Source organism: Trematomus bernacchii, unplaced genomic scaffold, assembly GCF_902827165.1.
Source record: "Trematomus bernacchii unplaced genomic scaffold, fTreBer1.1, whole genome shotgun sequence".
NCBI lineage: Eukaryota > Metazoa > Chordata > Actinopteri > Perciformes > Nototheniidae > Trematomus > Trematomus bernacchii.
The window spans coordinates 3451900-3463708 of record NW_022987668.1 but is presented as its reverse complement, the minus strand read 5'-3'; the positions used below and the strand labels follow the sequence as shown (position 1 = coordinate 3463708).

Genomic DNA, 11809 nt, shown 5'->3' with positions numbered 1-11809 from the left:
TTCCTCAACAGGTTCTCTTGTTCTTCCTCTTCCTCCTACCGCCTCTGATGTGGTTTTCTCATCAAAGTGTTGAACCCCCAGCTGTCGGACCGTGTACTCAAACAGGTCACTGCCCACTTCCCCTTCCTGTTATTGTGGTCTTCTTCTTCTGTGGTGTTCCCTGCCTGCTACCGCTCCTCTTCCTGTCCTGGATCGGGAAAACTGAGAGAGAGACGAGACGAGACGTTAGAGGTGTGGGATTGGTGGAAAAGAGACCTAAAAAAAGATAGAGAAACAGAGAGGGAGCGCATATGTCAAAACAGCTCAAAGACGCTCGGAGAGAAAGCAGCCGGCTCATGTTCCTGAAGCAGATGGAGGGAGTGTGTGAGGGAGAAGGAGAGAGAGAGAGAGGGAGAGAGAGAGAGAGAGGGAGTGTGTGAGATGGAGAGAAAGGTGAGAGGCGTTACTCCTTCTCCAAGAGAGAGAGAGAGAGATTTATTATTCATGTGTGTGAGATAAGGATTAAGTTAAACAGGTTATTGGGGATAATCCTCAGAGATTTCCCCACATGAGGCTAGTAAATATTTCAGAGCGGCGTGTGTGTGAGAGTGTGTGTGTGTGTGTGTATCTGACAGAGAAATCTTGTCTAAGCCAGTAAATGAGATGAGTCGGACGCCCAGACAGCCCCACACACACACACACACACACACACACACACACACACACACACACACACACGCACGCACGCACACACACACACACACACATACACACACACACACACACACTCTCACGTCAGGGGGGAGTCGCCCGTCAGTAATTTGCCAAATTGGACAGGAAAGCCAGCTGTATGTTTTACATGAAACCTCTCCTGTGGCAAAAGCAGTCCTGCCTTTCTTCTTCACTTCAATCTTTCTCTCCTTCTCTCCTTCTCTCTTTCTCTCCTTCTCTCTTTCTCTTTTTCTCTCTTTCTCTCTGTTTCCTCGCTCTCTCAGCTTCACTTCCACTCTACGTACAATATTTTCATTTCAGCTGGGAGCAGTGCTGCCGAACGTCAACATGACAAAAGTCAACATTTACTTTGAGTCCTCTTCCCTTATTGCTGTAGCTGTGGATGTATATTATCTCTTTGAACGAGCTCTACACACTCAGAGACTAGCTTGTTTGTCATGACCATTAAAAAGTGTATTTTACCTTTTTCTGATCAGTTAAAGAACGACTTAAGGCCACAAAGACTTCTTGTTTAAAGGTATCCTGTGGAATTTACATTACAAATGGGTCCAAATTTAGATTTTTCCCCAAGCATGGATGCAACGTCTTTTGCTAACAAATGTTGTATATGTATAAAATCTCTTTTATACAACTTGTACTCTTTTGAACAGGTTCTACGAACTACAAAAAGCTTTCCAACAAAAACGTGTCTGTCACTACAGTTCAAAACCTACACGAACATCTTCTTCTGATCAGTTACAGGAACAAGTAAGGCCTATAAAACGATTTAATGAACCGTACAATGGGGAGTTTTTGACCAGAAGTGGAGCTAAGCAGCAGTGTTTTTCTACGAGTAAGTCCTTACTTATTTGTTTTATCCTGAGTGTGTGGACATTTCCTTTCACATCTTGCCGTTGGTTTCACACTAGCGACGTAACATGCCAACAAAAATATAATTTTCCAATGATTACGTCAGTGGCCACATCTAGTGTTGCTATGTGTTCATCTTCCACTCGTGCACACTTCTGTCTCTACTGTTCTCCTGCGTCTTGGCCATGTGTCGCACTGGAACACACCGCAAAGACTTCAGCCGAGCACGTACGAACTGCGCATGTGTGAGTGGCAATAACTGTCCTTACCAGCAGGCGGCGGTAGTGTGTATTCGTCATTCAAAATAGGCAACAACCGGAAGACAGAGAAGAAGAACAGACTGTGATATAAACAAACAACAAATAGCGTGTGCATTCCATTTTCACTCTTGTCCATCGAAAACATGTTTTAGAATATAAAAATACATGAATGATGAAATGAGCACATAAAGTGCAGACATACTATAGAGTGGCGAAGTCCCGCCCATCTACTTCCGCCCCATGGGACCTTATTTCGGAAAAATAATGTATTGAAGTCAATGGAGAGAGAAAACGTATCTTTCGATCCCGTTTGAATTGTGCCATGAATTACACATATGATGTTTGTCAATCTTAAAAAATCATTTCCATGTCAAAAAAGTCACAGTTTGTCGTAAAACTGTTGAAATATAAGACTATGAAAAATACGTAACTAGAAAGACTACAAATCCCAGAGTCGCGTAAGTGATGTCACAATTGTTTTCCTCCACTAAGATCTAAGATCAGCGCAATATAGATATAATCTATCTATATGGCGCTGGCTAAGATAAGATAACTTTAACAAGATGCCTGTGTGCTTAGTACCAGGTTGTTATTATACCAGCAATGGGTCTTGCTCGTTCTTTCGCTTCCCGTCTGATGAAAGAGGAGTGTCTGGATCGTGCTAGCTAGTAGCTAGCACGTTAGTTAGCATTACAGCCTTGTCATTTGTATTAGCCTTAACATGAAGTAACATTAAGTAACCCAAAATGTTAAACAGTAAGAGTAGTAGTCATATTTCGTGAACCCTTTGAAGAGCACTGTCACACCGGTGTGATCATTCTATAATACACAATTTAAGCCCGGGGGAGAAATGCTAACGCTAACGCTAGCGATCTTCTCTACTTCATGCTATCTGCACAAATGGTTGACATTAAACATTAAAACGACCAGGCAGTTCAGAGAGAATCAAAGGAAGGCAGGCAGGCAGCTTTGCATGACATTCTTCAGGACGTGTTTCATTGTGGTGATAGTGAGGGTAGTCAATCGTTTTGTTGACAAGACAGTAGTGACGGCCATCTTGGTGACGTGTGTTGTTGACCAGAGATGTAGTTCATTGAGCGTTTCACACAAACAAATGTGTTACTTCACAGTTTTACGACACATTTCTTTTTTTTTGACTTGCAAAATTATCTTTTAAATTGACAAACATCATATGTGTAATTCGTGGCACAATTCAAACGGGATCGAAAGATAATCTTTCTCTCTCCATTGACTTCAATACATAATTTTTCTGAAATAAGGTCCCATGGAGGTCCACCGGAAGGGGAGGGACTTCGCCACTCTATAAAATCACAGTTAACAGACCTGCATCTGATGATCGCAGTGTTCTGGCGGGTGTGTAGTTTATTGAGTCAGCAATGTAGTAATGTATGTAATGTAATAATGGCCACTTCTTGCTAGATTTACATTTCCATGTGATGCTTTTATCCGAGGCGACTCACAATAGGTAAATGAACAGCAGTAGACAGTATCTCATTTACTTAGACACTGTACTTAAGGACAATGTTGAGGTACTTGAGACTAATCCTGCAACTTATACTGACAAATAAACCGATGAGATGAAAAACCGGACTTGACCAAACAAATCACGGAGCTCTCAGCAGAGGACAGCCGGGGACGCTCCCGCCGATATCAGAGATGTCCCTGCTATGTGTGGGAGGTAAGAGAGGACATTTAAGGGCTATGTTTGATGTCTTTAAGTATCACCTGCTGGGGTTTAGCTGCTGTCCTGTGCCTTCTTACATCGTTTGTTTACGTCCCTCACTTCCGTTTCGCTTCTCATTTGCTAGCTGAACAGCTGATCAGAGTGGTTTCTTGGCCCGATAGCTTGTGTCCGACAAATGGCCGATTCAACATGTTGAATCGGCCATGTGTCGACCGTGAAAGGCCAAATAAGGCGTGTCACGGCCGAGGGTTTGGGACACACCAAATTGACTTTGGGCGACAGGGCACGCTTGTCGCCAGACAACCGAAGACGGCCGATATCGGCCTGGTGTGTCAGGGCCTTTAGACACCCCACCCCCCCCCCCCCTTCATCCACTGTAACAATAATCTTTTGCAACATGCACCTGGTCTCCCCTCCCTCTGCCCCCCTCCCCCCACGGGAGCTCCACCTTTCTCAAAGAATATGACACTAACACTTGAACCTGAACTCACACATGCACGTGTGCCATATGTGGTGTAATGTGTTTTGAGGCCATCAAATAAAATTACAACAGGATTGAACGGTTATGAATGCATAATAAGTTAGTTATGATGTAGTTAAAACAATATTGGATGATAGTCCAAAGTTGCAAATGTCCCCTCTGTGGGACTAATAAAGGTATTCTGATAGTCATTATTTTTGAGTGTTTTGGACTGAGATAAATCATGGGTAAAAATGTACCCGGGAACACCATGAACGGCTTTCGAACACAACACAAGGGTTAATTTGGTCTAATTGAAATCGTTAAATGTTCTTATTATTTCTTTATGAGCCAGGTTATAACAAATGATGGCCTGTCCAAGACAACAACATCTGTGAGGAAGAAAACAGCAAGTAAGCATTTATATGAAAAAGTATCTTAAGGAAGCAGGAGTTTTCGTTGAAATCTTTGGCCGGACTCATTTAAATTCTCTACTCTCATTGTGCCCTTAGACACCTCTTTTTATTATGTCAATGCATTCTGTCCCTGAAATGTTTGCAACTTATATATATCAATATTTCAATTACTTATATATAGACTATTCTGCACTATTTCTACCATATTCTATTTTATTGTATTTACTTGCACTATTTTATCTGTTGCTCTGTTGGACGAGCCTGTGACCTCAGATTTTCATTGTCATAACTACACTGTAGCACATGACAATAAAAGCCTTGAACCTTGAACATTGAACATTGACAGCATCCTAAAAAGTTGTTTAAGTCGACGCTCTTCTGGGCTTCGGTCACCACTAACTCTCCACAGAAGCTGATAATCTGCTGCTCTGTTTCTGCAACGAGGCTCATTTGCATAGAAAGAGGGACAGTTTAGCTCCAAATGAATGCATGATACCACATTTAAATATGAGCAAATAGCACAGGGGCACCGAGACGCTGTTTGCTGAGCATCGCAGTAAGAGATGCATTTCTCCGTCTGCAGGTGCACGGAGAGGTTTATTATTTGGTCTTATTTGCACAATTTTAGCGGCCGAGCAATACTTATTAAAATTGGCCCCTCAAAGTCTCAACACATGGTACAAGTTTCAGATATATTTTTTAAAAACATTATCGTGCTACTTGTTTGTTTGTTTGTTTGTAGCCTTTATTTAACCAGGTTAAAAAATCCCATTGAGATCAACGATCTCTTTTTCAAGGGAGACCTGCGGTACATTTAGTTACACATATAAAAACAAACAGAAAACAAAAGGACATCACAACATAATTACAGGGGTATACATTAGCAACCTATTTACAGTGACAGGTATCCAATAACATTTCATCCAGCCGTGCTTTAAAACGATGCAAGGGAATCAAAATGCTCAGTTTCAATATTATTTGCATGGTGTTCCAAGCCAGAGGAGCAGCGCACATAAAAGCTTTAGCACCTAAAACAGTCCTAGCACTTGGCACATGTAATAAAAACACATCCTGGGATCTCAGGCAATAGCTACTTGCCACTCTCCGTGAGATCAAAGAGCATATATAAGTCGGTAGTTTACCCAGCATGGCTTTATATATGTATATATATATACATTCAGCCTTTCCATTTGAGAACTAGGCGTCGTCTGGTTTTTGACAATCATCAAACCTCAGGGATAATCTCTCACTCACTTTACTTTTTCTCTGTCTGTCTGTCTGAGTGTGTGTGTGTGTGTGTGTGTGTGTGTGTGTGTGTGTGTGTGTGTGTGTGTGTGTGTGTGTGTGTGTGTGTGTGTGTGTGTGTGTGTGTCTGAGTGTGTGTGTGTGTGTGTGTGTGTGTGTGTGTGTGTGTGTGTGTGTGTGTGTGTGTGTGTGTGTGTGTCTGAGTGTGTGTCTGAGTGTGTGTGTGTGTGTGTGTGTGTGTGTGTGTCTGTGTGACTGAGTGTGTTTGTGTGTGTGTTGTGTGTGTGTGTGTGTTTGTGTGTTTGTTTTTTTTTGTCTGAGTGTTGTCTGAGTGTGTGTGGGTGTGTGTGTGTGTGTGTGTGTGTGTGTGTGTGTGTGTGTGTGTGTGTGTGCAAAACTGTCATTTAAGGCAGATAAGGGAATGATTTTGATGAGTTAGACGCCAGAGAGAAGGAAAAAGCCTGAAGGAGAACGACTGCTAATGCATTTTTAAAATCTTTCATCCTGTATTATTTCAAATATGTACTTGACCATAATTAATACTCTATGGTTTATTCATTGTATGTTATATTATACACACATGTATGGCCTCTTTTGGAGCATCATGTTGTGGTGAACCGTGCCTATAAACCACCTTTAAATTCAGTCAAATGTTATTGAATCGTCAGAAACATTGAAGTGGAGGAAAGACGGGAAAAACCAAAGAGAAAGAGTTTTGTCCTCATGTCTGCTGTCTGGTTTCTTCCGACGTTTACAAGAGTGATGGTTGTCCCACAAACAAACGAACAAACAAAACGTCACATATATGATGGAAACTCTCTTGTCTGCACATCTCTGTTCCTCTCCCGCTCCGAGACGTCTCTCTGTCATTCTGCCTTTTCAAAAAATCCTCATGCTCTTGGCCTACTTTCCTAAATAAAAAAAACACTCTGGCACTAAAAATTGCATCCCGCTTTGCTCATGACATGTAAGGAAACGGGTGATATCCCCCTGCTGATGGTAGACTGGAAGAAGACCACTGGGATACAAAAACATCAAGAGAGGAGAGAGGCAAATGTCTAACATCTTTTTTAACAGAGCGATATCAGCTTAAAGAGGCCACATTCATCATTAACACCCAAAAAGCTTTTACATATTTTTACAAGTACAAACAGAGGTTTTTATCTTGTTTTGGCACACCTCTCAATCTTATCTGTTACAGAAAACGGTTTCAGGTCTTGAGGCTGAAATGAGTCTTTCTTGCTTGCTACTGTTCGGCCACCGCTTGCATCATCAGGTGTTGGATATTTGGGTGGTGAGCATACGAGATACAGAGAGTATGGACATGTGCAGTGGACAAAGATATGTTATGATAGGACAAAAGCAGAGCTTAGTTGATATAGTGTGAAGTATTCAGGATCATATTAGTATGTAGTGTCTCTACTTTAAAGAGTCCTCTCCTGCTGATGTTCAGGTGTATATCAGTATGTAGTGTCTCTACTTTAAAGAGTCCTCTCCTGCTGATGTTCAGGTGTATATCAGTATGTAGTGTCTCTACTTTAAAGAGTCCTTTCCTGCTGATGTTCAGGTGTATATCAGTATGTAGTGTCTCTACTTTAAAGAGTCCTCTCCTGCTGATGTTCAGGTGTATATCAGTATGTAGTGTCTCTACTTTAAAGAGTCCTCTCCTGCTGATGTTCAGGTGTATATCAGTATGTAGTGTCTCTACTTTAAAGAGTCCTCTCCTGCTGATGTTCAGGTGTATATCAGTATGTAGTGTCTCTACTTTAAAGAGTCCTCTCCTGCTGATGTTCAGGTGTATATCAGTATGTAGTGTCTCTACTTTAAAGAGTCCTCTCCTGCTGATGTTCAGGTGTATATCAGTATGTAGTGTCTCTACTTTAAAGAGTCCTTTCCTGCTGATGTTCAGGTGTATATCAGTATGTAGTGTCTCTACTTTAAAGAGTCCTCTCCTGCTGATGTTCAGGTGTATATCAGTATGTAGTGTCTCTACTTTAAAGAGTCCTCTCCTGCTGATGTTCAGGTGTATATCAGTATGTAGTGTCTCTACATGTCTCCATGCTTTAATGTTCAAAAAGCTCTTTATTTCTCTCATACTGTCTGTGCTGCAGCACCTCTTTTCACCCTCTGTCTGAAACCAGAGCCCAGTCTGCTCTGATTGGTTAGCTGGCCAGCTCTGTTGTGATTGGTCAACAGCTGAGATATGTCCCGCCCCTCTGGAGGGAACACACATGCACCAAAACTTAAATAATATGTTAAAGGAAGAGAAAAATCCCAAAAAGCAGAATAGGACCCCCTTACTACTAAAGTTTGTTTTTGTATTGCCTTTTAATATCTCATATAAACAACTTTTGTGCTTATTTGAAAGGGACTTTGCAAAAAAACTTTCCTTTGCTTACTTCAAAAATCCATGGTTAAAAGTATTATTAGAAATATGTATCTGGGTAAAGCTGTTTGTGACTATTGTCACCTTGTTTACCTTCAATATTTATTTTCACATTCTCAAAATAACTAGATTAGACTCTCCTCATGCAAGAATCCACAGAAGAAGCTTTCATTTACAATACTCAACCCCCACCTCATATGCCTAATAACACATTTTCCATAACTTATTAACGCACGAGCCAATCACTGAATAACTTCTGCATGTATTTTCAGACATGATTCGCTCCGCAACACATTTGTTAATCGCCTCCCCATCACATAAAAGGCTGTTAGAACAGCTTTATGTGAATGTCAGTCAGTGATCAAAATGCTTTAATGGTTTTAAACACTTCCTCACTGTGTCGTTGCATCAGACGCACCGTTTACTTCCAGTGAAAAGAGGAATATATTTCGTTTTTACCTCGTATTTAGCAGTTGTCTTGCATTCATGCTGTGGTACTGAAGTTAAGGACAATTTTGAGGTACTTATACTTTAATTAAGTATTATGATTCATGCTTTTAACGTCCTTTTGATGAGAAGGTCGTCAGATCAGAAAAGACTTCTACAGTATATGTTTATTCTAAATAGCACGGATAAACAACATATTTAGTCTTCAATTTGGATTAACATAACATAAAAAAGTTATACCATGAACTAAGGAAGGACAAGGTTTAATGTAAAGACAGATTTCCGTAGGTCAATTATTGAAACAAATTGAACTGAAATACATTTTTGTAAAGACAGCAACACTGAGTGTCCCTACGACCACTTTCAAAACTGCCTTTTTGCTCATTTCTTCTCACCTAAAAGCAACAACACCTTTTAAAGTACAGAAAGACAAATTATTGTAAGAGGTAATCAAACAGAAAATGGACCAGGCAATGGCTATTCCTTTCGCTCTTATACCACTATTGTCTTTTTCTCAGCTAAAATGACTCAGAAAACAAAACAGAGAAACAGAAACAAGCTGACAAAAAACCCTAATTTCGCAAATGCACTTCTTTCAGTTTCATTATTTTTAGATAACCAAAATGTCTTGATGTTACGGCCCTGAATGCACCATCCACTGGAGGACAGATCTCTAAAGTCTTAAAAACAGATGACTGCCTGCCTCGGGCGAACTGTGGGAGTCCTGCTTCATCACAACATAGTATTTACAACAGATCACACTGAGTGAGTTACAGATGCATGAGTTTCCAGCTTTCCCCTCAGCTCTCACTCAGCTCTTTCTGGAAGATCCCAATGTGACTTATGAAGCCCTCCAATGTCTCTCCTTATGCTGCTGATAAACTATGATTGAGACAATTGGAGTGACCACTTTCTAAAAGTATAATTTGTTATTAATGTTCTGCAAGTAACTAAATAATTTGAAGGCTTTTATAAAGGTTTGTGTGCACAATAAACAGCAGATGATGCATTGGAAGTATCGAAGAAACACATTGAGTGATTCCTAAATGACAAAAAAATAGATAGACAGACAGACAGACAGACAGACAGACAGACAGACAGACAGACAGACAGACAGACAGACAGACAGACAGACAGACAGACAGACAGACAGACAGACAGATAGATAGATATCATCTTGACTTAGAGCATGTGATTTATCTGTCCGTAAGTGGTCCCCAAAATAACCAAATGTTCTGAAGCTGGTTGCGCAAAAGGTGTAGTTTGGTATTTTACTCACTATGATTTCAAATATGAAGTAAATTATGATGCATTCACATCACTTTGTAAATGTTTTGAGAGTCGAGTCATGGAGAACAAAGAAAAACTCTCCCCTGACCTCGGTTTAAAAAAACACGTCATTTCAGTTTTTACCAGCCTGACTTGACACACAGATCTGGGGAGATGGGACATTAACCCCTGCTGTGTGACTATACAATGCCTGCTTGTGTGTGTGTGTGTGTGTGTGTGTGTGTGTGTGTGTGTGTGTGTGTGTGTGTGTGTGTGTGTGTGTGTGTGTGTGTGTGTGTGTGTGTGTGTGTGTGTGTGTGTGTGTGTGTGTGTGTGTGTGTGTGTGTGTGTGTGTGTGTGTGTTGTTGTTTAAATAGACAAAGATCCTTCAGGACAAATGATGAGGAGATGATATCTTGTGAAGTGTGCCCTTTAAAAATAGCAGGGTCGCTGTCAACATTACTCGGCTCTGGATAGGCTATCTGTTTCTGTGTGTGTATGTGTGTGTGTGTGTGTGTGTGTGTATGTGGTGTGTGTGTGTGTGTGTGTGTGTGTGTCTGTGCATGTGTGTGTGATTTTGAGAGCACACAAGCCTCTATTTACTATATATGTCTGAGTTTTCTGCGTGTGTGTAGACAAGTAACATCTATTAGGATCTGTCATCATGCATGACCGAGCTCTAAATGACCCGTGTGTGTGGTGTGTGTGTGTGTGTGTGTGTGTGTGTGTGTGTGTGTGTGTGTGTGTGCGTGTGTGTGTGTGTGTGTGTGTGTGTGTGTGTGTGTGTGTGTGTGTGTGTGTGTGTGTGTGTGTGTGTGTGTGCGTGTGTGTGTGTGTGTGTGTGTGTGTGTGTGTGTGTGTGTGTGTCTGCAGAGAGGTATGAGATGCATTTAACCAGCGCTCCTATGACTGATGTACATGGTAATGTGAAATATGGCCTCAGGGTGACACAGACAGAGAAAGAAATCGAGAGAGAAATATGGGGGGTTGTGGGGTAATAAAAGAGGCAGATGATGAAACAAAGAAGCAGTATGATATGAATAATAAAAATCATTTACATTAAATACCACACACACATTACCATCTTACTGCTGCCAAAACCTTTCGTCTGTGTGAGTAAACGTGCTTGTCTTACTGACCTAATATTCAGACTGAATAGCCATTTAGTTTTACTCTCTCTCAGCGTGACGTATGTTTCTCCTTTAATATGGACTGTTTAATATTAACTGCCCTACTAAACTGAAATTGTCTAATATGAAGCGCTTTTCTGGACAGTATCAGAGAATCCTTAGTCTGAACCTGTTAAGCCTGAGAGCCCTCGGTAGAGGGGGCTGCGGGTTTTTTTTTCACGAAACTGTGTCTCAGGGCTTCTTAATATTTAAAAACCTATTAATGTGTCATACCAGATTAACGGGAAGAAACTCAGCTAACTGACAATACGAACCATTTTTACCAAAACAAAACACAAGTCTCATAAGGAGCGTCTAAATGACCCCTGAGCGAAAAAATGCTAACGCACTTAGCACAGAACTCAAGGTAAAAATACCATTATTACTTATCGTAACTGCACATACAAGATATCTGATTAAAACTGAGATTCCACAGATTATATAGGTATTAGTATCATCACTGAGCGATCAGAACTCGCGACAGGGGAAGCAAACACAGACATCACAACACGTAGCAATACGGAGCAAACACGGGAGATCGTCTCACCTTAGCTGTTATTCTGATCAAAAGTCGTGTTCAATGGCATTAAAACGATAAAAACGCTGCTGAAGGTTAATCCATGGGTTAATCCAATGTGTCTGTCACTTTGAAAAAATTATTGATAATCCATAATTCCATTTTTATGTAAAAATCAGAGATTTTTAATTAGCTGCTAATGGTAGCCACCAGAGTGTATCGCAGCTTCCGGTTCTGGGGCATTCTGGCTGCGCAGCACTCATTCACCAATGGGTAATGTTTAGATGGATTTTAGGAACTTCCCCTCGATTCTATTGGCTCTAACGGTTAAAAAGAGATGTCAATCATCAAAATCGACCAAGGAGGGCCAGAGAT

The 11809-nt window shown here is 40.9% G+C and overlaps 1 protein-coding gene across 1 annotated transcript in view; it reads right to left on the bottom strand.

Annotated features, from left to right (window-relative positions):
• The window catches only part of cdh5 (cadherin 5), a 48256-nt gene extending 47920 nt beyond the window's left edge, over window positions 1-336 (bottom strand). Inside the window, exon 1 of the mRNA XM_034135933.1 lies at window positions 1-336. This exon is cut by the window's left edge and continues 467 nt beyond it. The gene's annotated coding sequence lies outside the window, so the exon portion shown is untranslated.
• Between the last annotated feature and the right edge of the window lie 11473 nt (window positions 337-11809).